Source organism: Nyctereutes procyonoides, unplaced genomic scaffold (genome assembly GCF_905146905.1).
Source record: "Nyctereutes procyonoides isolate TBG_1078 unplaced genomic scaffold, NYPRO_anot_genome, whole genome shotgun sequence".
NCBI classification, from domain to species: domain Eukaryota; kingdom Metazoa; phylum Chordata; class Mammalia; order Carnivora; family Canidae; genus Nyctereutes; species Nyctereutes procyonoides.
In genome coordinates, this window is record NW_026575147.1 from 18,979,344 (window position 1) to 18,997,913 (window position 18,570).

At 41.2% G+C, this 18,570-nt stretch overlaps 2 non-coding genes across 2 annotated transcripts; one reads left to right on the forward strand and one right to left on the reverse strand.

Moving 5' to 3' along the window:
• Window positions 1–12,957: 12,957 nt before the first annotated feature.
• Window positions 12,958–13,029, forward strand: TRNAQ-CUG (transfer RNA glutamine (anticodon CUG)). Its single transcript has one exon. It is a non-coding gene; the product is annotated as a tRNA-Gln (tRNA).
• Window positions 13,030–18,408: 5,379 nt separating this feature from the next.
• Window positions 18,409–18,570, reverse strand: LOC129501560 (U1 spliceosomal RNA). Its single transcript, XR_008662755.1, has one exon. It is a non-coding gene; the product is annotated as a U1 spliceosomal RNA (small nuclear RNA).

The window sequence follows — 18,570 nt, forward strand, 5'->3', positions numbered from 1 at the left end:
ATCTTAGTTCCCAAGAGAAAAATGCTTTCACCAACAGGTGCAAAAATGGCTGTATTGAAGTGGACACTGAGCCTGCCCCCTGGCCAATTGGAGGTCCTCATGACAGGGTGTCAACAGGTAAAGAAGGTTACTTTACTAAGTGGGATGACTGATCCTGACCAGCTGGGTTGCTACTACACAATGGAAGTAAGGAGGAGTATTTGAGGAATGCAGGAAAGCCCTTGGAGGACTCTTTGGAACTCATTGCCCTCTGCTTAAAAGTCAATGGAAAACTGCAACAATCCAGTACAGGCAAGACAGAAAATGGTCTGGAGACTTTGGGAATGAGGGCCTACGAATCTCTACCAGGCGAGAAACCTGTTAATATTGAGGTATGGTGCTTGCTGAGGGCAAAGGAAATATGGAATGAATAATGAATGAAGAAGACAGTTATAAATACCTGTGACAGTTGCAGAAGTGAGGACTGTAATAGATATGACTATTTCTTCCTTATTTTGATGTAAATATTTTTGTGTATGTGTATATTACTCAATGTTTTTCTTTCTTCTTCCATCCCACTACCAGCTAACATAAGATGTGTTGATAGTAGTAAACTTTTAATCAAAGTATTTAGATGAGGATATCAAAGGGGGAATGAATGTGATTCAACTGGAAAAGATTTTACTCTTTTGGAGAAAGTTTTGGCCTGTTTTCATTGTTTGAAGAAAGCATGATTTTCCTATTGTCTTTATTTGAAAGTTAAGAATGGTTTTAAAAGGAGCAAGAGGAATACCACACAGACAACAAGTCCACAAGAGGTGAACAATGGTGGATTTGTGTCAGTTTTCATTCCTAAACTGGAAGAACATTTCCCAGATTTCCCATCCCTGCAAAGTTTTGCGCTAGCTGGACATATTGATTTGGAAGGTGGAAATAAACAGAAGTGGCTGCCATATTCTAAAACTGAGCAGACGTCACCAGCTCACACGTGCAACTTATCTGCTGGTTTATCTTATGGACATGTGGTGGCAGGAAGGCTTGCAGCAACTACAATTCCCACCGCATCTCTTTTAGGGCTTCCCTGCTCCCTGGGCCTGCTGGATGTGTAACTCCTTGATAGTAAGTGCCAGCTGGACATTCCTTTCTTTAAGGTTGAGAGTTCCAAGTGCTGAGAGACTGAGGCAACTTCTACAACTATCCTTTTTTTTATGGGGTTCACTGTTCCACTGTGTCCCCTGCAAAAGTTGGCCCAGGATCCCAGAAAGCTTTGTTGAATCCTATCTTATGCAAACTCCTATTATTAGTGAAGTCCTGGGATGCTTTTGGGACACCCTTTTTAAGAAACCAAATATGGAAAGTTCTAAAGGAATATAGTTATCAGCCGGTAAAACCAAAATAAAATGACAAGGCTTTTCCAAAAAGCACACTTTATATCCGCAGTTCTAGATTAATGGAAGCAAGGTCTACATAAGACTCCTGGTTTTTTGAGTTGCGTAAAAGCTGATCTTCATCAATGTTTAGCAACCTATAGTGAACATCAAGTAAAATTAAAGCTTGGGAGTAAGAGATCAAACTGAAAACAGTGGCAAAAATGTATAAATTCAAAAGCACAATATAGACACTGAAAAAAATTTTAATTTATATAAATCTGGGGCACCTGTGGCTCAGTGGTTGAGCCTCTGCCTTTGGCTCAGGTCGTGATCCCGGGGTCCAGGGATCGAGTCCCACATTGGGCTCCCTGCATGGAGCCTGCTTCTCCCTCTGCCTATGTCTCTGCCTCTCCCTGTGTCTCTCATGAATAAATAAATTTTAAAAATCTTTTAAAAAAATAATTTATATAAATCTATTGTTTTTCACAAATTATCAAGGGGATACAAGGACATTGTGGATCAGAAGTGAGCAAGATAAGACAACATCCTGGGAAAGAGACTGGCAAACACAACTGCCCACAGCTGCCAACACTGGACCTGGTTGGTTTTCTTATGAACTGCAGTACAATGTAAGGGCATTTACAGATAGGGAAAATCTAAAATTCTGCACCTTCGGCCTGCAGGGAACCTGTGTGTCTGGCAGGCTACTGATGCCCATGTGCCTTTTTTTCAAATGATGCTTTACAAAGTGTGGAGTAGAACATTTAGGATTACAAAGGAAACAGGTTCCTTTCAAATCCAGTTTTCTTTGTGATTGTAGCACTGTGTGTGTCTATTAAAATTCATTAAGCTTCACAACTCATGGGGAAATCTATTCCATTTTTGAAGGTCAGTTTTATTCACAGAACATTTCATTAATTTCACTTTCAACCCTTAGATGTGGAAAAGTGTTTTGTATTTTCTTTTTCTAGTCCCTTTCTGGAACACATGTTATTCCGTAAGCAGAAAGAGTTGAGGGTCCTCAGAAAAAAGAAAGCCTAGAGGTAGCTTTCCTGACACAAAAGAAGGCATTTTGTGTTCCTGGCTATTTTCCGTGATCTATGATGCCCTACCTCTCCACTTGCCTAAGCACACTTCTCCGGAGAACTTGCTAGGAGGTGTCAGAACTACAAAGAAATGCAAAACTTTCAGTAGTTAAGAATTTTAAGAGAATTAAAGGGAGTGCAAAAACTGACAGTCTCTACCAGGCTAGGAAATAGCCTAACCATCTCAGAGACAATAAATCAGTGGTAAAACTCCCAGTACCTTTTCAAAAGTAAGGGAGGCCCTGCATTCGTTACCAGGGATAAGGAGCCCAAGAATCCACCCAGCATGCCCATAGCCCCCTCCCCTTGCCAATTACCTCTGTTTCATTTTAATGAAATGAACCGCTCAGCTCAACCGCTGAGCCACCAGGTGCCCCCTGTCCCTTCTTTTTTAATGCTCTCTCTCCTCCTTCCAAAACCTTTCTTTTGTTTCAACTCAGTGGAGCTCCTCTCTACTTGCTAGATGGAATGCTGCCTATTCATGAATTGTTTAATAATAAAACTAATTGGATCTTCAAATGTACTTGGTTGAATTTAGCTTTTAAACAGGTATTAGGGTAAAGTTTGCCTCATAGAATGTGCCCAGAAATGTTTTTTTGTCTTCTATTTCCTGAAAGATATTGTAGAGAATTGGTATCATTTCTTTAAATGTTTGGTAGAATTCACCAGTGAAACTACCTAATCTAACTGTGGTTTTGTTTTCAAAAGCTTATTAACTGCTGATTCAGGGACACCTGTGTGGCTCAGCGGTTGAGCATCTGCCTTCAGCTCAGTGCGTGATCCTGGGGTTCTGGGATCGAGTCCCACATTGGGCTCCTCGCATGGAGCCTGCTTCTCCCTCTGCCCATGTCTCTGCCTCTCTTTCTGTATCTCATGAATAAATAAAGTCTTTTTTTTTTAATTGCTGATTCAGTTTAGGCCTATTTAGATGATCAGTTTCTCCTTGTGTGAGTTTTGGAGAATTGTGTCTTTTGAAGATTTGGTTCATTTCATCTAAATTATCAAATTTGTGAGCAGTTGTTCATTATAGTCCTTTATTATAATTTAATGACCATGGAATCAGCACTAAGGCTCCTTCTTTCATTTCTGGTATTAGTAATTTGTATCTTCTCTATGTCTTGTTTAGTCTGGCTGGAGGGTTGTCAATTTTATTCATCATGCCAGTGTACTAGCTTTTGATTTCATTGATTTTTCTCTATTAATTTCCTGGTTTTAATTTTATTGATTTCTGCTCTAATTTTTATTATTTCTTCTTGTCTGCTTACTTTTAATTTAATTTGTTCTTTTTTAAATTTCTAAAAGTGGAAGCTTAGATTATTGATTTTAGATCTTTCTTTGCTAACACACACATTCAATATTATTAATTTCCCTCTAAGCACTACTTTTGCTTCATCCCACACATTTTTCTTCTTAAGATTTTATTTATTTATTTGAGAGAGAGATAGTGAGAGAGGAGGGGAGCACTCAGGTAGATGGGGGGACAGAAGTAGAAGCAGACTCCCCACTGAGCAGGGAGCCTGACTCAGGACTGGATCCCAGAACCCTAGGATCATGGACTGAGCTACAGGCAGACACTTAACCAACTGAGCCAACCAGGTGGTCCCATATCACACATTTTTATAAACTGAATTATCATTTTCATTTAGCTCAAAATAATTTCTCTTGAGAATTTTTCTTTGACCCATATATTATTCGAAGTGTGCTGTATAATCTTCAAATTTGGGGTTTTCCAGCTATTTTTCTGTTACTGATTTCCAGTTTCATTCCATTGTGATCTGAGAGTGTGTATTGTATTTCTAGTCTTTTAAATTTGTTGTGATGTGTTTTATGGTCCAGAATGTGGTCTGTCTTGGTGAATGGTCCATGTAAGCTTGAAAAGAATGTGTATTCTACTATTGTTGGATGAAGTAACATATACATGCCAATTAGATTCACTTGATTGATGCTATTCAGTTCAATTACATCCTCAATGATTTTCTGCCCACTAGATTTGTTAATTACTAATAGAGGGATGCTGAAATTTCCAAGTCTAATAGTAAATTTGTTTATTTCCCCTTACAGTTCTATCAGTTTTTGCCTTATGTATTCTGATGTTCTGCTGTTAGGCACATACTCATCAAGCGTTGTTATACCTTCTGGATAACTGACCCCTTTATCATTATATAATGCCACTTGTTATTATAATTTTTCTTGCTCTGGGACACCTGGGTGGTTCAGCGGTTGAGCATCTGCCTTTGGCTCAGGTCCTGATTCTGGGATCTGGGATCGAGTCCCAGGCTGGGCTCCTTTTGGGAGCCTGCTTCTCCTTCTGCCTATGTCTCTGCCTCTCTCTCTTTTTCTCTCTCTGTGTCTCTCATGAATAAATAAATAAAGTCTTTAAAAATATTTTTTTCTTGCTCTGAAGTATATTCTGTCTGAAATTAATAGAACCACTTCAGTTTTCTTTTGATTAATATCAATATGGTATATCTTTCTCTATGTCTTTACTTTTAATTTATCTGTGTCTTTATATTTAAAGTTTCTTATAGACAACATATAATTGGGTCTTGTTTACCACTCTGATAGTCTCTGTTTTTTAATTGATGTATTTAGACCATTCATATTTAAAGTAATTATTGATATAGTTGAATTAATATCTACTATACTTGTAACTGTTTCTATTCATTGCCTTTGTTAATTGTCTCTTTCTTTTTCCATTCTTTTTCAACCTTCCCTGGTATTAAGTGAGCATTTTACATGATTCTATTTTCTCTTCTCTCTTAGAATATCGCTTATGTTCCTTTTAAACATGTTTTAGTGACTGCCCTGTAGTTTGCAATATACATTTACAAGTAATCTAAGTCAATTTGCAAACAACACTATAAGGTTTCATGGGTAGTACGGGTCCTTATAACAGCATTCCTAGTTCCCTCTACTGTCCCTTATAATGTTGCTGTCCATTCATTTACTTTTTCTACAAGGTATAATCATCAAATGCATTTTTGCTATATTACCATTTTGAGCAAATTGTCATCTGTTAGATCAATTAGCAATAAGAAAAATAAAATATTTTATTTATTTTCATTTATGCCTTTTCATTCTTTTCTTTCTAATGTTCTTCCTTTCTTTTTTTATTTTTTGTTCTTCCTTTCTTTATGCAAATATGAGCTTCTGACCTATATCATTTTCTTCTCTGAAGAACTTCTTTTAACATTTTTTTGCAAGGCAGATTTACTGGCAACAAAGTCCTCAATTTTTGCTTGTCTCAATTTCTTTATTTCTCCTTTACTTTTGAAGGGCACTTTTGTAGGATACAGAATTCTAGTTGGTGGCGATTTTCTTACAACACTTTAAACATTTCACTGTATTCTCTTCTTGCTTGGAAGGTTTCTGAAGAGAATTCTGATGTAATACTGATGCTTGTTAGTCTATAGATAAGGTGTTTTTTTCACCCTTCAGGCTTCTTTCAAGATGCTTTGTCTTTGGCTTTGTGCACTTTATGAATGTTATATGCTGCGATGGTTAATTTTCTGTGGCAATGTGGCTGGGCCATACTGTCCAGATATTTAGTCAAACATTATTCTGGATGTTTCTGGGAAGGTGTTTTTTAGATAGGAATAACATTTCAACCAGTGGACTTTTAGTAAAGGAAAACTCCCCATACTGCAGGTGAGTCTCATCCAGTCAGTTAAAGGCTTTAATAGAACAAGCAAGAAGGAGCTCCACCAGCAGGCTGCCTTTAGACTCCAACCACAACTCTGAGTCTCCAGCCTGTTGTGCTGTCTTACTAGGTTGGATACATCAAGCTTCCACAGTCCCATAAGCCATCTTGGTATAAGGAGTTGTTCTAGAGGAACAGAATCCTAAGAATGTCTTTTATTTTTTTTAAGATTTTATTTATTTATTCGTGAGAGACACAGAAGCAGAGACATAAGCAGAGGGAGAAGCAGGCTCCCTGCAAGAACCCGATGTGGGACGCGATGTGGGACCCGATCCAGGGACTCCAGGATCACGCCCTGAACAGAAGGCAGCCGCTCAACCACTGAGCCACCCAGGCATCCCCTAATAAGGTCTTTTAATTCGTTCTGGAGTTTCTGGAATTGGCCTTCTGATCTGATTAACTTAAAAACACTAAAAACTCTATTCCACTAATAAAAACTGCACTGGTAGTCCATGGCACGATGTGGCAATAGAGATGTGCAAAATATCACTGAATATTCCTACTCAAGCACTTAGAAAAGGCAAGTATCTGGGGGGACTATGTATATGATACCTTTGAACATTTTTGTCAAACTAACAAGTATAATGAGATTGGCTCATTCCATTATCAAACAGAAATGGTATATACAAGGGACATCTGGGTGGCTCAGTGGTTGAGCATCTGCCTTCGGGTCAGAGTGTGATCCCGGGATTGAGTCCCACACTGGGCTCCCCGCCGGGAGCCTGCTTCTCCCTCTGCCTATGTCTCTGCCTCTCTCTGTGTTTCTCATAAATAAATAAAATCTTTACCAAAAAAAAAAAAAGGGAGAGAAATGGTGTGTACAAGATAGGGCCTGGGATCCCTGGGTGGCGCAGCGGTTTGACGCTTGCCTTTGGCCCAGGGCGCGATCCTGGAGACCCGGGATCGAATCCCACGTCGGGCTCCCGGCGCATGGAGCCTGCTTCTCCCTCTGTCTGTGTCTCTGCCTCTCTGTCTCTCTCTCTGTGACTATCATGAATAAATAAATAAAATCTTTAAAGATAGGGCCAAGTAAGCCCTGAAGGTACAAGGAAGTTACTCGAAGAAGTGGCACAAATGCTCACAGTCCCCATTCCTGCTACACTACCTTTTCTCCCACAGCCCACATCTATGGCCTCATGGGGAGTTCCCTACAATTTACGTGGAAAAAGAAGACTGGAGCCTTGTTTACAGATGGTTCTGCATGACTTGCAGGCACCACCCAAAAACAGACAGCTATAGCACCACACCTGCTTTCTGGGACAACCTTGAAGGACAGTAGTGAAAGGCAACCCTTCCGGTGGGTAGAACTTTGAGTAGTCTACCTAGTTGTTCATTTTACTTAGAAGGGACATGTTTGAAAAATTGGTGACAGGGAAGTCTGGAGAAGAAGTGTGTGGATAGACCTCTTAGAATGAGTGAAAACATGAAGATATGTGTCCCAGTTGAATGCTTACCAAAAGGTGGCCTCAACAGAGGAAAATTTTAATAATAATGTGGATAAGATGACCTGTTCTCTGGATAGCAGTCAACCTCTTTCCCCAGCCACCCTGTCATCACACAATGGGCTCGTGAACAAAGTGGCCATGGTGACAGAAATGGAGGTTATGTGTAGGTTCAGCAACATAGACCTCTACTCACCAAGGCTGACCTGCCTACAGTTCCTGCTGATCGCCCAGTCTGCCAGGAGCACAGACCAACACTTAGTCACCATTCCCCAGGGTGATCAGCCAACTACCTAGCAGCAGATCAATTACATTAGGCCACTTCATTATGGATGGCACAGTCTTTTGTTCTTACTGGAAAAGACACTTACTCTGAATGCAGATTTGCCTTTCTGCACACAATGTTTCTGCCAAAATACTATCCCATGCATTTGTAGAATGGCTTATCCACCCATATGGCATTCCATGCAGGATTGTTTCTGGTTATGAACTGAATTGTGCCTCTCCAACCACCAAATTCAGATGAGGATGCTTAGTTCCCAATGTGCTGTTTGTGGGGGTGGGACCTTTAAGGAGGTAACCAAGGTTATATGAGGTCAGGTGGGGCCCTAATCCAATAGGACTGGTGTCCTTATAAGAAGAGGAAGAGACACCAGAGTTAGCTGTGTATGTGTTTGTGTGTGTATGTGCATGTGCACACCCATGCACAGAGGAAAGGTCCACATGAGGACACAGAAAAGGCAGCTCAGGAAGGGAGTCTTCACCCAACAACCCTGTTAGTACCATGATGATCTTTGACTTTTAGCTTCCAGAACTGTGAAAAATAAACTTCTGTTGTTTAAGCCACCTGTCTATGGTATTTTGTTATGACAGCCCAAGCCAACTAATACACTTTAAAAAATATTTAATTTATTTATTCATGAGAGACAGAGAGAGAGAGAGAGGCAGAAACATAGGCAAAGGGAGAAGCATGCTCCTTGCCGGGAACCCGATGCATAACTCGATTCCAGGACCCCAGGATCACGACCTGAACTGAAGGCAGACACTCAACCACTGAGCCACCCAGGTGTCCCCAAATTAATACACTTCTGATCAAGGAAATCACTTCACAGAATATGAAGTGTAATGGTGAGCCCATGCTGGTGGAATTCACTAGTCTTACCATGATCCACACCATCCTGAAGCAGCTGACTTGAGACACCAGTGGAAAGGCCTTCTGAAGACTCAGTTACAGTGCCACTGGTTGCAATACCTTGAAGGGTTGAGCAAGATTCTCCAGGAGGCTGTATATGCTCTAAATTGGCATCCAGTATGTGGTACTATTTCTCCCATAGCCAGGATTCATGGGTTCAGGCATCAAAGAATAGAAATAGGAGTGGTACCACTCACTAGTACTTCTAGTGACGCCAGCAAAACTTTGGCTTCCTGTCCTTGCAGCCTTGTGCTCTCTCATTTGACCTACCCTCTTTTCTGTATGACCATGCTTTCCAGCTCAGCTGTGCAGTTCTAATCATAGAACCAGTAATATCAGCAGGCTTGCAAACACTTAGCCCCAGCACTAGGCAAGTGTTATAGGATTTGACAGGACCGTCCTTGTTGTTTGGTGTTATGGACTGAATTGTGCTCCTCACTGTCACCTCAAATTCTTATGTTGAAGCCCTAAACCTCAATGTGACTGTATTTGGAGGTAGGGCCTGTAAGGAGGTAATTATGGTTAAATGAGGTCATAAGAACAGGTTCCTAATCCAATAGAACTGGTGTCCATGTAAGAGGAGGAAGAGACACTAGAGATCTCTCTCCATGCACAGAGAAAAAGCCATTCAAGGACACAGTGAGAAGGCAGCCTTCTGCAAATGCCAGAAAGAAGTCTCGTCAGAAGCCAACTCTGGTCTTCTGGCCTGTTGTTTAAGCCACTCAACCTGTGCTATCTTGTTATTGCAGCCCAAGGAGACTAATATAATACTTAGTAACCAGGTTGCATTCACTTAATCTGGTTACATAAGGGAAAGTATGTTTAGAATAAGCATTATCCAATTTCATGCTATGAATATCATGTCTTTTGCACTGACATTGCCTTCCTTAGTTACACATATATTTATGCCCGGAGCAGCTGGGAACCACAAAATCAGGCAAGATGGAAAAAAAAAATTGGATGAAAAAGATACAAAGTTTCTTACATCCTCCCATCACCTTCAGACCTTAGAAACTTTTTCAATGAAGTCCATACTTTAGGTACCGTCATATTCAGTCTGAGTACACAATCATATAAGCACCTAAGCCAGTTTTTCCAGCTTTAATCTCACGTGCTTGGAGAAACAAGCATTTCAATTACCTATTCCCATTTCATTGAGACCACTGTTCTAAGGGTGATGTGTAATATTGCATCTCATCTAAGGGTGATAAAGAGACATAATATTATGTCTCTTTGTCCTTTTTCCATAACCACAATGTCATCTTCATTCTGCTGTTCTCCTGATTTGACCACAAACTGGAATCCCAGCAACTCTTAACAGCCTCTGGAAAATCTGACCTATATAACCCCAATCTCCAACTTGTACAAAGGGAAGTATGGTAATTAAGGAGAAAGAGCTTCATTACCAAAACTCGACTATAGCTGTGGATGATAATTTTAAGTTTCAACTGGTCTGTAGAAGGTTTCTGTTCAGCACTAAATATACAGGCCTGTTCATTTGCAAGGATCTTCAGGGTGCTCATTATCCCCACCTAATGGCCTCATGACAAATTGTCATCAGTTGAAGGAACTGATGTGGTATACTAAAAGGAAATTAGTTCAGAAGCAGATGAAAAGACAAAGATTTCATAAAAAGAAAGTGTGATTCCACATGTGCTTAAGAGATAGAAAAGTGTAAGAGAAAGTTGTTTCTACTTGGACAAGATAAAGCTGGATGATCTACCAAAGCATGCCTGTGTTGAGTCCACCAGAGAGATGAGATTGCAAAACCACTCGGTAAACTGAAGTCCAAAGCACAATAAACCTTTCAAAGAGGCACATGCACATGAACCATATCATCTCCCACAGATAAAGAAAAGGAAATATGGCAGCCATAAAAGCTGTGAAGAAGAAAAATAGCTGAAATTTTAACCATTTCTTAAAAGCTAAGTGTGGGCTATCATGATAGTTTACAATCTCAGAGGCTCATAAGAAAAGCAAGCTTTTGCCCATTTTTCAAGGTTTTTAAAATATTTTATTTATTTGTTTGAAAGAAGGAGCATGGGGGTGGTGGTGGTGTGGGAGGGCAAAGGGAGAAGGAGAAGCAGGCTCCTCGCTGAGCAGGGAGCCCAACATGGGGCTTGATCCCAGGACCCTAGCTAGGCTCATGATCTGAGCCAAAGGCAGATGCTTAACCAACTGAGCCACCCAGATGCCACCAGGTGTTTTTCTCAGACTTCCACTAAGGGTTCTTAACTGCCTCTAGAAAATCTGGCCTAACATAACCCCAATCTCCAAATTCTACAGGGTGGGGTAGGAGACTCCAGGTTGCCTCAGGGGTGTAGGCAGGCAGATCATGATCTACCACTGGCACAAAACCCAGTCACTTCTCTCATTTGAAATAAAAGTCACCTACCATTGATGTTGGAGCAAGAAACCCTGCCTACCCTTGGTTTCAGGTATTGGTCCACTCCAGTGAGGGGTTAACCCGGGCTGGGGCAAGGGGCTGAGGAGAAAGAGAGTGAGGAAGATGGGAGAGATGAGAGATACAGCAGTAGAATTGGAGGAGGAATAGAGAGGAGGCAGGAGGAGTCAATAGAGGCAGAAGAGGGCTTATGTTCCTGGGCCATTCTGTTCATAACAGCACCTGCGCCCCCAAATCCCCACCTCTCACCTTCAGCTCTCAGACCCCACAAGGACAGTCTCTCCACCCATCGCAGTTTCCAACCTCATTTGTTCCTCTCCCCACTCCTTGTCAGAGCCTGGCTCTCTGGGTTTCCCCACCCTTCTGTGATCTCTCAACATCCTTTCAACAGATTTCTTTTCTTTTGAAATCAGCCAGAGTCTATTTCTGTTCCTTGCAGTCATAAACCTTAACTCATCTTAAAGTTCTGGAGGAATGCGTTGTGATGGTAGTTACTTCTCAACTTTTTCATTTTTTTGTTCAGCGCTAAATATACAGGCCTATGTTAATTTCCACTTCATCTTCTCCTCAAACTTTGAGGAGAACACCTTCCTCTTCCTAACAAGAGTAGCCCCTTTGCCTCCTTCCTTGATTCAAGCCTTATCCATCTCTAGAAACAAAATAACTTCCAGAGCACTGGGCATCTTTCTGACTCTGTTCTTCAGCCAGTGGCTTTTTTCTTTCAATGTCAATTTGTTGTTGTTGTTGTTCTGTGTATTGGGTAAGAGAAGGAATGGCTTTGGGATAAAATAAAGAGGTAAAGGGGAATGAAATACACAGATTGTTATTTTGAGATGCAATGTGGATTTATATATATTATGTGTGTAAATATTTAGTGTGGTGGTATTTTGTGTATATAAGTACTGTACACACTGTAAGACACCTTGGGTACACATACCCTGTGGCCCAGTAATGGGTACTCTTGGGTACACTGATACATGTTTTTTTTTAAGGCGTGGAGTTTCTAGGTCATAATATATCGAGAAATTGGAAGGAAGTTGACTTGGCCAAACTCTCAGAAAACAGTCTGTGAGTGTCTAAGAGTCACAGCCCTGCCTTGTGGCCTCAATGGCATGTGGTTGATTTTGAGTCAACGCAAGTGAGTTTGGTCTGATTTGTTTGAGTGTTCAGTGTAAACCTTAAACATGGCTGATTACTTTGTATTGTGGATCTAACGAATATAGAAACATAAGAAAAACTTACAATAGCAGCAACAACAAAAACCAGAAGTGTATGAAAAAAAAAGGAAGGTTCTCCTGCCTCCCAGTCCCACTCCACTGCTGACACATCTTTACATATTATACCTAGGAGTCGGTGGTGGCTTTGGAGTGTGATGGGTGCTACGTAGCCAAAGAAGTTCCAAGTCTTGCCTTGACAAATCATCTGCCCTCTCTGGGCAATGAGAAAAGTGTGAAGGCGAGGAAGAGGAAAAAACTGTACTACTTGCAGAAATGTCACCTCTGGACAGGAAACTCTGGATAAAACTAGGACAGAATATGTGGTTTATGAGCTCTTCCCTAGCCCTAGGCTCAGAGTGGATTTACTTTGTTTTCTGAGGTGGAAGTGACGAGAGAATTCAATCAAAGGAAGGGGACAGAGAGAAGGCAGGACAGATGGCCACCCAGGTCAACTGTACTCTAGTCGTGTCAAGTTAGTAGGAAAAATACTTGGGGTTATGTGTGGGGGTATGGACGCTAAATCCGTACTTACACTCCTCCAGCAAGGGATTGCAGGCTGCCCCATATGGGTTCCATGGTGTAATGGTGAGCACTCTGGACTCTGAATCCAGCGATCCGAGTTCAAATCTCGGTGGGACCTTTCCCTTTAACCGGAAGAAGGGCGATTTTTTACTGTCCACGGGCCTTTTCGGTCCCAGGAGGACAGTCCAGGGGACCGCGCGCCCCTTCCTCCCCCTCCCTCGCAGCCGCATCCCCCGTGCTCTGCCGCCTGGTCCTCAGGAATCGAGGACCCCGCAGCCTGCTTCTCAGAGTCGGGGTTACCGTGGGACCTGTGGGGCCTCGGGAGAGGGGGTGTAGAGGCGGAAGCTGCGGCCTCTAAACTCTCCACCGCGAGGGGCGCCCGCCGCGTCCTGTAACTGCACCCACTGTCTGAGCGGCAGCTTGTGAAGCGGGTGCTCAGTCTCTGGAGGCTGTTTTATTCTGAGGTTGATAGTTCAGAGACCTAAGCTGGAAGTACAATGTGGGTATTTTTGAACCAAGAAATTGAATCCTTATTCCCTTTTTATGGAGCTGGTCAGATGAGCTAATAAAGTCCGAGATGCTCCCAGCCCAGACTGCAGTTGCTAAGAGAGCATGACTTCACTCTCCTAGGAGGGGCCACAGCCACTGAAAAGTGTCACTGGTGCCACTTGAATAAAATCAGTTTTCATCACATCCAGTCTTCAGGTAGTATCGCGTCCCCAATACAAGACACCCTATGGATGATTATATGCGAAGTGCCATTTCCCAGGGTCTACAAGCTAAAATGTGCTTACTCACTGACTCCTTTCAACAGGACCATCTCCTATCAGTATCCTCATTTTCCATCTGAGAACACTGAGAAAGGAAAGGTGAAATAACCTGTCCAGTCACTCAGCCAGTGAGTGGGATTTGAAAGCAGAAATTGGAACCCAAGACAGCCTGGCTCCAGATGACAGGCTCAGAACCACCATGTTTACACTCCTCCTAATTATAAAAAAAAAAAAAAAAAAAAAAAGGTAAAATACTTGACAAGAAATACAAGTCTGTGTATTTATTTTGAAAAAATACCTAGGGGAATCATGCAACAAGCATAAACCTATCCTAAATATCCTTATGACCCCCACCCCCTGCCTCTCAAATACCCTTCTTACCTAATGGCTGCTCCTGCAAACTCTCCAACTTAAACACACTTTGTGCCACAATCAGGTGTTTCCTCCCCTTAACATTTTCCTCCCACCTACCCCATACCTCTTCCATATCTATTCTGTTCTTTCACTTCCAGGACGTTCATTTTTTTAAATTTAAAAATATGAAAAATAGGGGTCCTGGCTGGCTTAGTCAATAGAGCAAGTGATTTGGCCTCTGTGTTGTGAATTCAACTCCTACCTTGGGCATGGAGCCTATTTAAAATAAACAAACAAATAAACGAAAAATACATAAAGAAGATAAGCTGTCACCCCTATTCCCACCACCTGGAATTAACTACGTCTACCATCTTTACTTATTTTTCTTCAAATCTATTTTTTAAGTTATTCTAATTTTTTGCAAAAGTTATACATGTTTATTGTACAAACGGCAAAATTCAAATGATGCAGAGAATGCATATATGTAAAATTCTGAAACATCTTAAAATCAGAAATAACTTTGTATACATTAGGTAATTATTAATGGAGTTACATTTGGTATATTTATAGTGAAAATGATATATTTATAAATATGCTTTTATAAAATTGAGCTCTTATAGGTCTATTTTTTTTGAAAGTATTCAATTTAATAGGGCATGAACTTAACTGAAGAAAAGAGATACAAAACAAGTATGAAGGAATTGTTGAATGTTCAATCAAATTGTTCACCACATGAGATACTTTTCTAAAAGAACTCTCCAAGGCTAAAGACAAGAATAATAATGAATTAAAATTAAGACAGTAAAATTTGAATGATTTCTCATTTTTAAAATCAAATTTCTTAAGATGCATTTTTGTAAATAATACAATGCATTCATTTCAAGTTTGATGACTTTCGACAAGTGGGTGCACCCTGTAACCATTACCCCGTTCTAGAAAAAAGAATGTTTCCATTGCTCCAAAATGTCTTGTGTCCCTTTGCAGCCTATCCTCACACCGTTCCTTATGCTAGGCAATCAACGATCTAGTTGTGTCATTATGAATTAGTTTTGCCTGTTCTAGAAATTCACATAAATGGAACCATTTATGTATGGTACTCTTAGTATGTACTCAGCATGATATTTTTGAGATTCTTATTATTGCCTTATTATCAGGAATCTGTTCCATTGCACTGAAGAGTCGTATTCCTTTGTATGATTATATCACAATTATATCCATTCACTTCTTGATGGACATTTAATTATGTTTCCAGGGGCACTTGGGTGGCTCAGTGGGTTAAGCATCTGGCTCTTGATTTCGGCTCAGATCATGATACCAGGGTTGTGAGATAGAGCCCTGTGTTGGGCTCTGAGCTGGGTGTGGAGCCTGCTTAAGATTCTCTCTCTCCCTCTGCCCATCCCACTCCATTTCTCCCTCTCTTTAAAAATAAAATGGTTATGTTTCCAGTTTGGGGGCTGTTATAAACATGTTCCTTTTTTAGGCACATGTTTTATAAATTCCATTTAAAATTTAATTTTTAAATACTAACTTATTTTGTGAATGGATGTTACACTCACAAATACAAAATTCACTCAAATGTTACAAAACTCTTAAGCAGAAGTCTACACATTTTTCTTTATATTTCATAATTAAGAGGAAATAAGCTTATTTTGGATAAGCTTATTAGGATATATTTAATATAAACTACACACTAAGCTAGGTGCGTTATCAGATATCTCACTTAATCTATGCAACAATTCTTCTTTGAGGTACTTAATATTTTCATATGACATTTGCAAAATTGGCCTAGCAACAGAAGGAACTGGCCCAAGGTCAAACAAAAGGCAAATAAATGGTGGAGCCAGGACTGAAAGGGAGGCCTCCCAGAGCCTGTGCTCCTAACCACAAACTGAACCTAATATGTCTGTAATAACAACCTTGGTGTTTGATGAGGCTTGGAAATCAATATCCAAGTGCTGTATCAGTCTTCTGTTTGTTCAGAAACATTCTGATCAGGAAGCATAACGGTGCTGACAACTGAGGCTGGGAAATCCATTTAACACTCTAGAAACCCAAGTTTTCTCATCAGTAAGGCACACACTGAAAGTTGACTTCAGTCTTGGTTCAGACTTTTTAAAAAAGATTTATTTATATAATTGAGAGACAGAGAAGGGGGTGGAGGGAGTGGTCAGAGGAGAGACCATCCTAAAGCTGACTCCCCACCGAGCACTGGGCTCCATCCCAGAACTCTGAGATCATGACTTGAATCGAAATCATGAGTCTGACGCTCAACAGACTGGGCCACCCAGGCACCCCTTGGTTTGGACACTTTATATTTGTTTATCCTGCTGCTGGGGAGAAGTTCCCGGCTCTTCTTCATCAAACTAGATCAGTCTGTAGGACGTAAGACTTTCTCTTTCAGTGTTCTGGATACTCAATAGGCATTCCCCGCTTTTTAGTTGGTTTTCTTTGGACCTGCCCTTTTGTACCATCTCTTCCCCACCTCCACTCCCAACACCTAGTGTCATAGGTGGTCTCAGTAACTTCTGGGCTGAACAGATCTTAATATTGTTCCTAAGGTGGCCAATAGGGAGGTGTGACAATCATTTGGGACATGGCCATGACTTTGTTTGGCCAAGTAATTTCTGTTTGCCAGGACAAGGTTTGCGGATTGGAAGTGAACAAGGTAAGACAACACCCTGGGAAAGAGACTAGTAAACACAACTGCCCGTAGCTGCCAACACTGGACCTGTTTTTTTTTTTTTTTTTTTCCTGGTTGGTTTTCTTATGAACCAGTTTTCATTGAACCAGTTCAATTTAAGGGCATTTTCAGATAGGGAAAATCTAAAATTACCTCTGACAATTGAAAAAAAAAAAAAAAACAACCTGTTATTTACAATTCCTACTGCCATTTAAGAAGGAATATTAAGGAAGCTTCCTAATTTGCCAAGCTACTGAAGTATGTCAGGTACAAACTGGAGGTTTAGAAAGAGCTACTATTTTTCTATATATGAAAGTATTAAGAGAGAGCCTGAGAGAAGAGGTGGGAGGAAGAGGAAACCGAAGCCAGAAATACGAAGAAGCTACTTTGGGGTAGGAAGGATGGGTGGGTGCTGTCTTGGGAACTGGCTAGCCATGGCTGTAAGGTGTAAAAGCAAGACATTAAGCAAGGCAGCTAATACTTAAAAAATGAAGGCTAAGGCAATATTAGATATTTAAATATTAGATATTTAAAGACAACCTAGTTGCACCTCTCACAAGATAAGCAGATAAGATACTGGTCACGGTTCACTCCCAACACCCTCTATTTTATGTTCCTGGAAGCATCACAGGGCATTCAACCAAGGTTCAGGTCTGACTTGTGTGGACTCTGTGTCCAAGATCCGGATGTCAGGGGCTGCTTCCTTGCATAGAATGAGAGTGTGTGACATTTCAAGTAAATCAAGACACATGGGACATCTGGGTGACTCAGCGGTTTAGCGCCTGCCTTTGGCCCAGGGCATGACCCTGGGGTCCTGGGATCAAGGTCCACATCAGACTCCCTGCAAGGAGCCTGCTTCTCTCTGCCTATGTCTCTGCCTCTTTCTCTCTGTCTCTCATAAATAAACAAAACAAAACAAAACAAAACAAAGCCCAAGACACAAATTGACCCGTTGCAGGCAGCTTCTACCTTGCACTTTGAAGTGAGAGCGCCTCCTATCCTAAGAACCCAGCAAATGTTCCTTGAACTCTTGTGAAGAAAAGCAGCTGGGTAGAGAAGTACAGCTAATTCTGAGATATGGGAACAATGCTAGATTTAACCCCACCTTCTCCACGTGGGGTTAAAGTGAACAACCTGAAACATAAACCAGCAAGCAAAATATTCCACCAAGAAGGAGCCTGGGTGCCCACCAAAAGATGGATGGATGTGGTCTATATATACAATGGAATACTACTCAGCCATTAGAAACACAAATACCCATTTGCTTCGACGTGGATGGAACTGGAGGGTATTATGCTGAGTGAAGTAAGTCAATCGGAGAAGGACAAACATTATATGGTCTCATTCATCTGGGGAATATGAATAATAGTGAAGGGGAATATAAGGGAAGGGAGAAGTAGTGTGTGGGAGATATCAGAAAGGGAGACAGAACATAAAGACTCCTAACTCTGGGAAACGAACTAGGGGTGGTGGAGGGGGAGGAGGGCGGGGGGTGGGGGTGACTGGGTGACGGGCACTGAGGGGGGCACTTGACGGGATGAGCACTGGGTATTACGCTACATGTTGGCAAATGGAACTCCAATAAAAAATATGCATATTGAAAAAATTAGGCTCATAAAAAAAATAGCTGCATCTACTTGAAAACAGAAAATGAAAGGTATCTTCCCGCTCTATTTCTTTGTACTGTAGAAACCAAGGGAAAGGGCCAACACACTACCAGCCCCCCACAAATTATACAGCCGAGTTTCCCCACATTTGAGGAAATCGCAGGGGTCAGCACATCCTGAGGGTAACAGATAGAACTCGCTCTGGGAAAACCACCTCCCTGACTGTATCTCCCCAACCAAGTAAGTAA